Genomic DNA, 14,091 nt, shown 5'->3' on the forward strand with positions numbered 1-14,091 from the left:
TCCACCTGTGGAAACTGTACTTAGCCCGGCAAAACGGGCTTTTACTGGTACAGGCTGCGGGGCAGGCTTCCAATAAATGACTCACAGCAAGGAAAAGGAAATTATTCCATTCATAAAATTTGCAATAAATTTTCCAGATTTTCCCCATGCAAGTGGCCACCTATACACCCATCTCATTTCAACAGGAGTGACAACTCATAAAATTTACAAAGGGTGGCAGACACTGCTGGGAAGAGCAGGTTCCCCTGATAGTGGCTTTGTAGACTATAGGAATGTACATAATATAGGGAAGGTACTGTTAAAGCATAAGTCGGGCCCAAACCCGGCCGGGTTGGAGATTTTCTCCGCTCGTGGACTGGCTGTTGTGTTGCCCTTCTCATCATTTCATCCTCATCACTGGCATGCAAGTCGCCCAATGTGGCGTCGACTGAAATAAGACTTGCACTTGGCAGCCGAACTTCCCCGGACAGGGCCTCCTGTCCAGCAATGCCATATGCTCATTTCATTTTAATCTGAAAATAGTTTCTCTTTAAAACAAGTTTTTCAATTTACCATTTTGTAGATTTTTAAATGCTTTTACAAAAGAAATCAAAATTAACATCAGTTAATCCCAACATCTAAGATTCTCTAATTTTTAAACTCAAGTGGGCACCTTGTAATCTTGACAATACATTCCTTAATCACACAGAATGCACATCAATGATTCGGGAGAATACTACAATGACATCTAAATAGACTAAGCATGTCATGGCCTTCAACTCTCGTAACAACAGGTGTGTGAATCTCTGACACGTAGCAGGCCCTTTTCTAACAATGAAACTCATGAGTGCGAAGCTGCAAATGGCCTATGATGTTTACGGTATTTGAAACCCCACATATTGTCTACCATGCAACCACAATATTGGCTGATAATGGTAACAGGGGGAGGGCCAGGAGGTATCAAGTGGTGAGCACAGCATGAGGCTATGGAGTGTAGGTGAACTGCTTAGTTGATGAGTAACCCACAGCAGTGCTACAGTGCTAGTGGTGTTCATACAAAGCATAGCATTGGCAATGATAAACAAAGCAAACATTGCATCATATTTACAACAACAGTTGCTGAAGTTGACATTTCATCAGAAAGGAACTCAAGGAATTTTGCAGAGTGTGAAAGTAGTGGCAGATGAAATATTACCGTTACTGCAAGACGAGTCAGTAGAATGCGTGGTGTTGTATACGCTTGACAGTGCGGACAATGTACATGAGGAGTACAATGAATGACGATACATGTTTAACAAGTGAAAGTGATATTGAAACAGGTGTCGAATTATATATTTCACCATCCCTGTCTGACAGAGAGCCACAAATCCCATCTCCAGTAAATGTAGGAAAGGATGATCATTATCCAAGGAGTGGGTACTAAACATCATTAGTACATGGAAGATCCGAGGCAGGACTAGGTGCACATGTTACAAAAACTGATGATTGTGCATTTCAAGGGTGCTCGATACAGTTTAGAGGATGTGCATGACAGTGACCTACTACATTTTGCACATCAGATTGTATGCGACACAGATTACGGTGATTTCAAGAGAAGCAACCGAGCGAGGTGGCGCAGTGGTTAGACACTGGACTCGCATTCGGGAGGACGACGGTTCAATCCCGCGTCCGGTCCTCCTGATTTAGGTTTTCCGTGATTTCCCTAAATCGCTCCAGGCAAATGCCGGGATGGTTCCTTTCAAAGGGCACGGCCGACTTCCATCCCCGTCCTTTCCTAATCCGATGAGACCAATGACCTCGCTGTCTGGTCTCCTTCCCCAAAACAACCAAACAACCAACCATGGGAAGCAGTGAATGTTTGCATAACTTCAAACAGTGCTACAGAATTCGAAGACATAAGATAAAGAAATTTCAAACAAAGCATTAACTTGACGATGCAGAGCAAACTGTGGAATCGGCCTGAAAATTTGTAGATGAAATAAACAAACATATCCCTTCATTCAGTAAATAATTTTTTTTCAACTACAACGAACTGGGATTTGAAGAGAAAATGTGTATGAAGGAAACCATGGAAATTAAGAGGTACCAAAAGAATTGTATCGAAATCAACTAACATCACTTTTTAATGCATTCATATACAATTATGCCGACTGTTAATCTGGATGGTAAATTGGCTGGAAAGTTATTTATCGTGCTGCGAGAAGTTGGAGATTCTCTGCCCCCTACAATTCTTTCTCATGTGCCTGATCTTACAAGGGCAACGGGGAATATTTATGGCACAGCAAACACAAGTTGGACAATAGGTGTAAGAGAACTACAACTATGGTATGAGCTCTGCTTTTGGCCAAGAGCTGGTCAAAATAACTTGCTTTTGCTTGATTTATAGTCTTTGTACAAAAAACATGCTCCTTTATAGAAAATTATTCCTCCTGAAAAGTGAATGACTTCACAGTTCATACCACCTGGAACCACTGGATCAATTCAACCTCTGGATGTTTGTTTTTTCTGTGTCTAGAATACACACTATCACACTATTTGGAGCTACGCCTTAAAGGATAGTCAGTTTCACAATAAGCTCCATGACAGACTGTTTCGCATTTGGTTGCTGCCACCACAATTCACCACTTCTCATTAACGTGTTACACCAATGTGATTCTAAATGCAGTCTTTAAGAGTGGATACCTATTGAATGTCCTTTACAGTTTGCAACTCTCAAGAAGTTCTCCTTTGATCTTGATGGTGTGAACCTTTAGAGCACTTTGGCATACCATTTTTCACTCAGTGTTCATGGTGCAAGTTGATGGTTAGTTTTGAACATTTCTTGAATATTGACAGTGTCCATTTTGTGAAATGTTATATATACATACTATAGAAGGTCGACTCTGCACCTTCTGGACACTTAATTTCTGTCGCCTTCCTGATGCACATGATGGGTCATTAGCAGCTAATATTTTTCCTGTCATAATTGTTAACACAACACTTTCAAATGAACCTTACTAAAGACTGAACTTATGACCTCACACTCAAGGGGTTCTTTGTTAGACCAGAATACATTCTCAAGAACTCGTACGATGCAGAGGGTACTACAAATACAGATACTGGCCTGTCTTGGGGTGCAATCAGTATCTGGTGATATCCTGATTTCAAATCCAATGTGATGAAGAATTTGCAATTTCCCAGTTTATCCAAAGTTTTGTCAATATGAGGCAAAGGGTACACGGCAGGGGTGGTGACTTTATTTACAATAACCACTCATAGGCAGGAAGTCTTCTCACCATTAACAAATTTTTTAATAGATCATCCACTATCGGTGATGCCAAGGAGATGGTAGCGGGTAGTATAATTCATGCATCAAGCTGTTGCTAAATACATTTTTCCACAACAGATTGTAAGTGATATGGATTCTGTACGGATTGTGGGCTATTGGGCTAGCATTTTCAGCCGGGATTTCATAGTAAATGACATCAGTAGTTGGTAAATATTGCCTCTCCTTGAACAACCATGTGAACTCATCCAAGACTGTTCACATTCAGTTACTTGGAATAACTTCCCTTGCAAATGAATTTTAAGGGATGACGGAACTGTGTATACTTCCCTTACAGGCAATGACTTCTGTCTCCTACTGTCTCCCTTCCATGAAAGGTACCTCACTCTCAAGTACTTCTTGTATACTGTCCAGTATAGCTCCAGGTGGTATTATTGCATGTCTTGTTCAAAAATTATCTCAGCACACTGGGACACAAATTTTCATCCCCACAGTTTCCTTCTTACATAGACTTACTCTTATAAGAACCAGAAATCTACCACGAATGTAATATTGGGCAAGCAGGTCGACCAAAATGACAGTCCCTTTAGGCTCCTGGGTCTTGACAGTCGGCCAGAGAACCCTTCCAGTACCACAACTTATGGTTACGGGCCAGTTGGATTTTAACACCACAGCAAGCGGTTCGTCAGAACTTCAGAGAATAGCCTTCTTCTCAAGAGTTCCTCATGTCTGTATGGTGTGGTCACTATTGAAACAATGAGTTGTCTCACTAAATCGAACAGCACACAACATATAGTAAATTACATCCTGATAATGGCACAGAAAGTCACTCCCCAGGATGACACCAAAATCCCATCCTGCTTATTTAATGCTTCTATTTCAAAATCAAACTGCTCCATCAATTTCTAACTCAAAACAACATGTCCCCACTGGCTTTATTACTTCTGCACCCAGACCACTAACACAGCAGCTTGTTGGCAGGGGACAAAAACACTAAACTTACTTAACCATCTGCATCAATTACAATTTTCATCTTTCTTTGCTGTGCCTTACCCTTCACAATCACACTTGCCACCTCCTCTAGACCTCAGTAATTACGTTATGCTGTAACATTTAGTTTTAATTTTGTCCGAAGAAGGTGTCCCTTGTGACACCGAAACCTAGGTCACAAATTAATTGTGGTCGCGACTTTCAAAATTTTGTAATTAACACAGTTTCCTGGTCTTACTGGGAGAATGAAGAGAGGGCTACTCTGGTTCCCTGGACGTTTTCCTGATTTGGTTTCCTATTTTCTTTGTAAATTTAGGAGCTAATCCACCCACAGTTTGCTCTACTCCATGACCACAGACAATATGCACCCACATGCCCCACTTCTCTGCTGTTGCCAAAACTTAATCTACTCTCTAAAGCCCCTAGAAGCCTGTAATAAGAATTGTGGAACACCCTGAGTGTAGTTTAGCGTAAAGTGACTGAAATTTTGTTTCAATTTATACAATAACAGATCCATAAAAATATCTCCAAAATAACAGACACAATGCGCACGAGAAGAATCCAATTCATGGGGCATTTAGAAAGAATGGACTCAAACAGGTTAACACACAAAATCCATATATTTTTGAAGAACAAAACTACAAGACCGAACTGGTACAAACAGATGGAAAAAGACCTGAGAGAATTAGGGTCTCCAAATCTACATGACAAAAATGAAATCAGAAAAATCACAAACACACGGGGTTTTGAGGAAGAAGAGAGAAAAACTAACTGACATACGTGGGTCCGTGCAATGAAAACTAGCCCATTCGTTGCATATGAGGGAATACTGGGTGAAAAGGAAGGTCAACAAATGTTGATTATGCATGGTACTAAGTGATCCATTTGTGAAGAAGAAGAAGAAGAAGAAGAAGAAGAAGAAGAAGAAGAAGAACAGATCCATCTGTTGATACAAAGCTATTGCCTGTTTGAAATGTACCGAGTGGTTACAATTAAAGTGCAGCTATTCACGGAGGTCCAGTGTGGGCTGCAGTTATCATATGGCGTAAAACTTGGTAGATATGCTAACACGTTAATACAGAATCACTTTACACTGGGCGAAAAAACTTCAAATTTTGACCACAAGATGCATATTTGGTGTTGTACACTGTTTATATTGTGGTGACATCCAAGCTGTAATTTGACAAACTATAACATGTGTGAACAGTATGCTTATCAAGAAGAGAGGCCGTGCGTCGCTAGGGAAATGGTTTTATGTGAACGACAGCAAGATATTGAAATTCAAAAACACGGGTGAGCTTGGTGTAGCACTTGGAAGAGGAAGGTGTCCATACAAGTGAAAGTTATTGATGAGGTAGCTGTTGCTGTAACTGACTATGCAGCAAGTGCTCTGGGCAGTGCTAGTGCCTGTGCAGTGTCGAGAATTGCTCATCCCGTAGTCAACAGAATATAAAGTTTTGTGGTCTATTTTATGCTGGTACCCATGAAAGATCCAGATGGTGCAGCAACTGAAATCTCATGGTCCACAGCAAAGTTCCGAATTGGCTTTCTGGTTTCTGGCACAGATCAAAGTTGGTGACATGTGGCTGGGTATTCTTCTATGAACTGACAAGGCTCATTTACACGACAGGGTGCAGTGAATAGACAAAACTGCTAAATTTAGGGTAATGTTAAACAGTGTGTTGGGGACACTGTATGTGACAAATGTTGTGTGGATTTACAAGCACCTTTACCCTCGGTTCGTTCTTCTTTGAAGAGAGTACACCCAGAGTGCCTGTCAGGTGTCTGTCATGTCCGCATGTTTGTGAGACCTCCTTGTACAGCATGTGATTCCTACTTTGGAAGAGCACAACTGTGTGGAAATCATTCTTCTCATGGGCAACACCTCATGCTGCTTGCCCAGTGAAAGACCTCCTTCATGTGTTACCTCCAGAGGGTTTCCACATGCATGGCCCACAAGATCACCTGATCTGAATCCATGTGACAGTTAGCTCTGGGGATATCTAAAAGAACACGTTTACCATGAACACATTCAATCTCTCACTGATCTGAAACCTAGTATACAGGAACATGTTGCTCAGATACCAAAGGAACTGCTATGAGCAACTGCCAATCACATCGTTTTACGGATGCAACATCTCGTCAACATCTCTGGTGCTCATATTCAATAAATTGTGTAAGCAGTGGTTAATGTAAAATCAATATTATGACTTTCTAACTCGGTTGCCCTTTTTTGTCCATGTATCATTCCCAGTCTATTACATACGGAAACATGTCTGTGAGTCTTTCTTGCATGTATAACATCAGATTTGCACCTGGTGGCCAAAATTGGAACTACACATTTTTCAACACAAACTGGTCAAAGCAGGAATAGCACAATGGGGTGTAGGGCTTTACATCAGGAAAGAAATGGGACCCAGCGTAGTTGCAATAAGGTATGTAAACGAACGACTGATGTGGATAGATTTGACAGTGTCTAGCAAGAAAATTAGGATTGTGTCAGTATATTCGCACTGTGAAGGGACAGATCAAGATAAGATGGATAGTTTTTATGAGGCACTCAGTGATGTAGTTGTTAGAGTAAAGGACAAGGACAGTGTTCTGCTCGTGGGTGATTTTAACGCCAGGATTGGAAATCGAACAGAAGGGTATGAAAAGGTTATGGGTAAATTTGGAGAGGATATGGAGGCCAACAGGAACGGGGAAACAACTCTTGGATTTCTGTGCCAGTATGGGCTTAGTAATCACAAACTCCTTTTTTAAACATAAGAACATTCACCGGTATACTTGGGAAGGCAGGGGAACCAGATCTGTCATTGACTATATAATAACAGATCAGGAATTCAGGAAGGCTGTGAGGGACACACGTGTATTCAGGGGATTCTTCGATGACACTGATCATTATTTAATCTGCAGTGCAATTGGGATTGTGAGGCCGAAAGTGCAGGTGGTCAGATCCATATGTAGGAGGATAAGAATGGAGAAACTTCAGGATAAGGAAATCAGGCACAAGTACATAACAGCGATCTCAGAAAGGTACCAGTTAGTTGAATGTAGTCAATTACAGTCATTGGAAAAGGAATGGACAAGGTACAGGGACACAGTACTAGAAGTGGCTAAAGAATGTCTTGGAACAGTAGTGTGTAAAAGTAGGACGAAGCAAACAGCTTGGTGGAATGATACAGTCAAGGCAGCCTGTAAAAGGAAAAAGAAGGCATATCAAAAATGGCTACATACCAGAACCCAGGTAGACAGAGAAAGTTATGTTGAAGAAAGAAACAAAGCCAAACAGATAATTGCAGCATCCAAGAAGAAATCGTGGGAAGACTTTGGAAACAGGTTGGAGACTATGGGTCAAGCTGCTGGAAAACCTTTCTGGAGTGTAATTAGCAGTCTTCGAAAGGGAGGTAAGAAGGAAATGACAAGTATTTTGGACAGGTCAGGAAAACTGCTGGTGAATCCTGTGGATGCCTTGGGCAGATGGAGGGAATATTTTGAAGAGTTGCTCAATGTAGGTGAAAATGCGATCAGTAATGTTTCAGATTTCGAGGTAGAATGGGATAGGAATGATGATGGAAATAGGATCACATTTGAGGAAGTGGAAAAAATGGTCAATAGATTGCAGTGCAATAAAGCGGCTGGGTTGGATGAAATTAAGTAGGAACTCATCAAATACAGTGGAATGTCAGGTCTTAAATGGCTACATAGAATAATTTAAATGGCCTGGAAGTCGGGACAGGTTCCATCAGACTGGACAAAAGCAGTAATCACACCAACCTTTAAACATGGAAACAGAAAAGATGGTAACAACTACAGAGGTATCTCTTTAATCAGCGTTGTGGGTAAAATCTTCTCAGGTATTGTTGAAAGGAAAGTGCGAGTATTAGTTGAGGACCAATTAGATGAAAATCAGTGTGGGTTTAGGCCTCTTAGAGGTTGTCAGGACCAGATCTTTAGCTTACGGCAAATAATGGAGAAGTGTTATGAGTGGAACAGGGAATTGTATCTATGCTTTATAGATCTAGAAAAGGCATACGACCGGGTTCCTAGGAGGAAGTTATTGTCTGTTCTACAAGATTATGGAATAGGAGGCAAACTTTTGCAAGCAATTAAAGGTCTTTACATTGATAGTCAGGCAGCAGTTAGAGTTGACGGTAAATTGAGTTCATGGTACAGAGTAGTTTCAGGGGTAAGACAATGCTGCAACCTGTCTCCACTGTTGTTCATATTATTTATGGATCATATGTTGAAAACAATAGACTGGCTGGGTGAGATTAAGATATGTGAACACAAAATAAGCAGTCTTGCATATGCGGATGACTTAGTTGTGATGGCAGATTCAATTGAAAGTTTGCAAAGTAATATTTCAGAGCTAGATCAGAAATGTAAGAACTATGGTATGAACATTAGCATCTCCAAAACGAAAGTAATGTCAGTGGGAAAGAAATATAAACGGATTGAGTGCCAAATAGGAGGAACCAAGTTAGAACAGGTGGACGGTTGCAAGTACTTAGGATGCATATTCTCACAGGATGGCAACATAGTGAAAGAACTGGAAGCGAGGTGTAGCAAAGCTAATGCAGTGAGCGCTCAGCTACGATCTACTCTCTTCTACAAGAAGGAAGTCAGTACCAAGACTAAGTTATCTGTGCACCGTTCAATCTTTCGACCAACTTTGTTGTATGGGAGCGAAAGCTGGGTGGATTCAGGTTACCTTATCAACAAGGTTGAGGTTATGGATATGAAAGTAGCTAGGATGATTGCAGGTACTAGTAGATAGGAACAATGGCAGGAGGGTGTCCACAATAAGGAAATCAAAGAAAAACTGGGAATGAACTCTATAGATGTAGCTGTCAGGGTGGACAGGCTTAGATGGTGGGGTCATGTTACACGCATGGGAGAAGCAAGGTTACCCAAGAGACTCATGGATTCAGCAGTAGAGGGTAGGAGTAGTCGGGGCAGACCGAGGAGAAGGTACCTGGATTCGGTTAAGAATGATTTTGAAGTAATAGGTTTAAGAGGCACCAATGTTAGCACTGATTAGGGGATCATGGAGGAACTGTATAAGGGGGGCTATGCTCCAGACTGAACGCTGAAAGGCATAATCAGTATTAAATGATGATGATGATGAACTGGTTCAGTATTAATGCATTAGAACATCTACGAAGTTTCACTGCCATGTAATAATTACAACCCACACCGGACCTCTGTGAGTAGCTGCACTTTAATTATAAACACCCAGTGTAAAAGTTTAACCAACAATATGTGCCTTTTTATCGAAATGTGTTCCACAGCACTTCAAACATATGTACATCCCCCCCCTGTCCGCACTCTCTAAGATTTGCCACAGGCCATTTTGGATGAGTTTCAGCTAAAGCCACAGTTTCCACTTTATATTCCAAAGGAATAAAATCAAAAGGTTGTTTCTGGAATTCTGATTTGAAATACCCATCCTCATTCCTTTTAACTTGTTAATGGTAATGAAGTTGCATAATAAAATCTTCATATTTGTATATGGCACATAAAATCACACATTTCCTTGCTAAATTGTCACCCATCAACAGAACATTCATAGTAATGTACAGAATCACTTTCATCGAAGTAGTCTGCAATTCAGGCCCGTTCCTCAAATTGGGGACACAGCTTGTTTCTATTGATGCTCCAACAGCAATACAAATAAAATGTAAATTATTCAAACCAGATATAGCATTGTATGATTTCACTCTTAAGTGAACATGAATGTATCAATAATTAAATGTTGATATTTCACATTTTGTTATTACACTTTGTCAAGAATTTACCACTATGACTACAATTATTTTTATTATTATTGTTGCTTTCTGAAGAAACATGATTTGTTGTTGCAATAAATTTGTTTGGGTACTGCAATTGTGCAAAAGAAGACCGAAACTGGTGACATCATGGGTGTGTTCTTTTCTTGTCAGTAGGGTTACAAGGCTTGGATAATGCAGCTGGGTGTGGATGTGTGTATGTCTCTAAGAGAGAGAACACAAGATGATAAGCTGAGCTCCTATATTTCAGTTCTTATTTACGAGACAACTGATTGCTCAATGCCTCCACTGTACAGTGAGGGCAATGTTTCCGTAATCAATTGTTTGCATAATGTTTTGATAGTGATCTATATGCTAAAATAAATTACTCCTTAACAGCCATGAGGGTGGGGGGGAAATAACAAATTAAATACCACAAGAAAAATATTAAAACCCATTCTATTTAGAATTTATACATAATTTGCTAGTTGAAGGAAGGTCTTGCACAAACACTAAGTCTCTAAAAGAGCCAAAAAATGTTATGAAAGAAAAAATTGAAATGAGAGTTATAGAAAGACTAATCAATGGTGACAGCACCTACAAACTCAGCACTGCTTGACAACCAGAAACTGGATTAACGAAAAGACAAAATATGTACCCAGCAGCAATAGTAAGAGATATCTGATGCAGGCAAAACACAAATGGATACACTGCTCACTGCATGTGCTGCTGGGTGCAAACTTTGGACAGAGCACTGGACACGAATCAGAGCATGAATGGGGTTGGGCACATATACTTCCAATTGGGAATTTATTTGGAAGGAAATTTGGGGAACAGTTCTGACATTCATCTTACAGCCAAGGGAGAACCTCTAAAAACCCAGTCCAAAACTTCTCTATCACATGCCTTGCTGTCATCAGTCCTGGTGGACTACATGTAGATTGACTGTCAATCAGCATGCAAGCGTGGCTGTCATGATGCCAGATGTTGCCCAACTGCATCAATATTTTGCCACGTTTCTACTGTTGACACTTAAAGGGCTGAGGTTTTGCATCCACTGGAAGGGCTCTATCGTAACTTGGAAGCCCAAGATTGTTCTTAGCTTGAAGACTTTGTTGGTATCATTTTTCCAACACTTGCTCCTGGTCATTGTCACAACCACAATGAATAGCAGTGATCTCTCTTTATTTGTCTGTTTATGCAGTTATGCCACCAAACTCTGAACCCAGCATACTGCAGCCTTTTCTGGACTGTAAGAGGTCCGCTCAAAAAATTCTGGAATTTCGCCCACAAAATTTTTCTGCACTTACCTTTTACTTAGCATAGTAATTTTGTTTCTGTGCAATAGTCATGCACCAACAGGGATGAATGTGTGGGTGTGTTATCGTGATGCAGGAGCAGACAATTGTCTCACCACATTTCAGACAGTTTCCTTCTCACATTTTCTGGCAGGCATTACAAAACATCTTGATATGTACCAACAATTAACAGTTTCTCCTTGTGGCATGAATTCAGGTTGAATTAATCCTTCAAAGTTAAGAAAACTATCAGCATGGGTTTGGCGGGAGAACCTTTCCTGAACTATTGTGAAGATCTGAAACTTGGTCTCAACATCATAACTGTAGATCAAAGTCTCATCACCAGTTATGATTCTCTTAAGAAACATCCCATTCTCATTTGTGTGACCCAAGTGCTCTTCACAGATTGCAAGGTGAAGGTCTTTGGGCCGAACTTGGCAGCAACACAATGTATTCCAAGAGGCTTTGTCAGGATTTCATGACATAATCCAACTAAAATGTTACATTCTTCTGTAATCTCTTGCACAGTCAGTCTTCAACTGACATGCACATCCCGTTGAAGTACCCGGCATGAGCACAGTCTATGGATGTCAAAGGGCATCCTGAACAAGGGTCATCTTTAACTTCCATCCAATCATTTTTAAACTGTGTGCACCATTCGTAACACAGAATATGGCTTAAGCACTCATCACTGTAGGCTTCCTCCATCATTTGGTGTGTCTCTGTAAAAGTTTTCTTGAATTTCAACGCAAAATTTAATGCAGATGCATTGCTCCTCTAACTCTGCCATCTTCAAATTCGCAAACTGTGTGACACAACATACTACTCAATACAGTACTGAACAATAACTAACAGACATATAATAATGAAACTTCCAGCAGTTACACACTAAACACAGGCACTTGCAGGGATGCCAACCACATTTCACTCCAACACACCATTAGCACAAAATTACGAATGTTCCGGAATTTTTTGAACAGACCTCGTATCCATGTCAACCCTTGAAGGAGTTTATCAATTGTAGACATTAAATATGTAATTAAGTGCACAATTATGTTACATATTTTGTAAACGTCCGTCTTGATCACATAAACTGCACAGTTCACAACCCTAATTTTGACAGTTGCCATCTTCAGATCTGTTGCAAACATAAAGTTGAATTAGCTGAACCAATTTCTATAACAGGCCAAGTGATCCATTAGAAAAATAAAAAATTCTAAAATGATTAACAGCCGTGCATACCAGCAATACATACCATAAAAATATTCTGATGTAAACATCAGTGTCAATCTATGCATCTCGGTACATAGTAAGTGCTGGTAATGCCTGGGTGCATCTCGTATTTATACAAATACAAGTGTCTGATATCAGAAAAGGGGACTAATAGTTGGGTACATGACTAACCAATATCGTAAACTCAATAGTTAAAATTCAATATGCTTATCCATTAATTAAAATTATTTTATGTGGCAAAAGAGCATCTGGCAATAAAACATGGACTGACATAAAATATGTGGAAATAAAATACGTACTTACAATCCACATAAAACATGTAAAGAGTAATAATAGAAAGTGCCTAGCCAGTCAACACACAATTCTGTAAAAGTAAGAATAAAAAGTTTAAAAGTAACATCACCTCTATAGACTGAAAATTTTCTGCTTGACAAAACGATTAAACATAACCATAAGTGTAAGATCATTAACACAACAATGACTTAATTAAAATCTCAAGAGTCAATGACACATTCGGAGTGTAATCTCAGTGGCTCCACCTTGTGGCTTCTCTGTGAGAAGTTTCTGTTTTCTTGTGGCAGAACCTGTGGAAAAAGGCTCGGTCTTTCACTGCTGGTGGTCAGCATACCCATGTGGTAAGAAATATAGAGGATAAAATGAAAGTGTTGCATAAGGTGCCCAAAGGACAATTATAATACTTACTGGAAGAAATGGAAATTTATGTACGTTTAAAATGGCAACCAGGATTACTGCTGAATGAACGGAATGAGTTTACTCTGAACGCTTATTCAGAAACCTATTGGTTTGAACAGCATCACACACTGCAGTACCTTAGCATGAGAATGTGTGTGCCGGACATTAGCGGCAAGGAGACGGCAAGGAGACTGGGCCTTCTTCCGCAAGTTCTGCCACAGGAAAACAAAAACTTCTTACAGAGAAGCCATGAGGTGGAGCCACTGAGATTCCACTACGAATGTGTCATCACCTATCAAGATTTTAATTAAGTCATTGTCCTGTTAATTATCTTATACTTACAGTTATGTTTAATTATTTTATAAAGCTGGAAGTTTTCATTTTATGGATGTGATTTACTTTTAAGCTTTTTATTCTTACTTTTACACAATTATGTGGTAGTTACTTTGACAGGCCAGGTACTTCCTAGTATTACTCTTTACATGTTTGATGTGGATTGTAAGTACAGATTTTATTTCCATATGTTGTATATCAGTCCATGTTTTATTGCCAAACTCACTACCATATGATATAATTTTAATGAATGACTGAGCATATTGTATTTCTCTACTAGTCTCAGATACTCACATTTGTGGAGGCAGCCTCGACAATAGCATTTGCTGAACCAGAAGCTGTAATAAACAAAGAGACACGAGATATGGACAAGTACAAGCCAAACATCGTTAACATTATCCAAGGCGTTACACGTATGACCAGCACTTGCTATGTACCTATGACATTGATACTTATATCAGAATATTTTTATGGTATTATGGCCGGAATACATGGTTGATAATTGCATTAGTATTTTTTGCCTTATGCA

Source organism: Schistocerca cancellata, chromosome 6 (genome assembly GCF_023864275.1).
Source record: "Schistocerca cancellata isolate TAMUIC-IGC-003103 chromosome 6, iqSchCanc2.1, whole genome shotgun sequence".
Classification (NCBI taxonomy): Eukaryota; Metazoa; Arthropoda; class Insecta; order Orthoptera; family Acrididae; genus Schistocerca; species Schistocerca cancellata.